The sequence below is a fragment of the Egretta garzetta genome, unplaced genomic scaffold (assembly GCF_000687185.1).
Source record: "Egretta garzetta isolate BGI_Z169 unplaced genomic scaffold, ASM68718v1 scaffold71, whole genome shotgun sequence".
NCBI lineage: Eukaryota > Metazoa > Chordata > Aves > Pelecaniformes > Ardeidae > Egretta > Egretta garzetta.
The window spans coordinates 147,565-148,317 of record NW_009258618.1 but is presented as its reverse complement, the minus strand read 5'-3'; positions in this window follow the sequence as shown (position 1 = coordinate 148,317).

The window sequence follows — 753 nt, the reverse complement described above, 5'->3', positions numbered from 1 at the left end:
CACTGCAGGCTTGGATTCCTGCTTTTAAAACTGAGTTTTAAAAGAGTGACCGTGATGGTTGCCTCTCGCGGGCCGCAGTGTTCAGGTTTGAGTTCACGTCCCACAGAAGCAGCCGTGCTGGAATGAGATGCTGATCTTCTCCTGAAACAGCTCGGGTTTGACTTACGGAAGGGAAGAGGCTGAGCAGGGAGGGGGTTGCTAGTGCTTTGGTGACGAGAAGCTCCAGGGTGAGCTGCCCTCTTGGCTGAGTTTGATCAGTCCTGGGCCATGCTTGATAGGAAAATGGCTAAAAGCCATGTTTTCCCTTGATAGATACCGCATGAAGGAGCTCTGCCGAGCTTTTCCTTGCCTCCGTTCAGTTGGTTACATCTGGTCTCAAACCCACAAAGCTCTCTCGGGCTCCTGGACTGCTCAGGGGAAACCATGGTCTGGCGACCTGGGAACACCATTCCCCGCCGGGTGTTGCCCATCGCAGGGCACGGGTGTTAGCACGAGCGCGGCCTAGGCCATGGCCGTGACTTTGTAGCAGAGCTCCTTTCCCCCGAGGTCTGTAGGTGGAACGCGAGCGCATCTGTGCAGCCAAGGCTTGCTGGGCAGCAGCCTGCAGGATAAACAGTTGGCTTCAGCCCACAGAGCTCTGGCAGCACAAAGTTTGTGTTGAAATGTAGAAATAACTGACGACAAGGGCAGGCTGCCACTTTTCTCTGTCCATTGTACCTCTTAATGCGACTTACCCGGTCCCGCTGTTAGGGC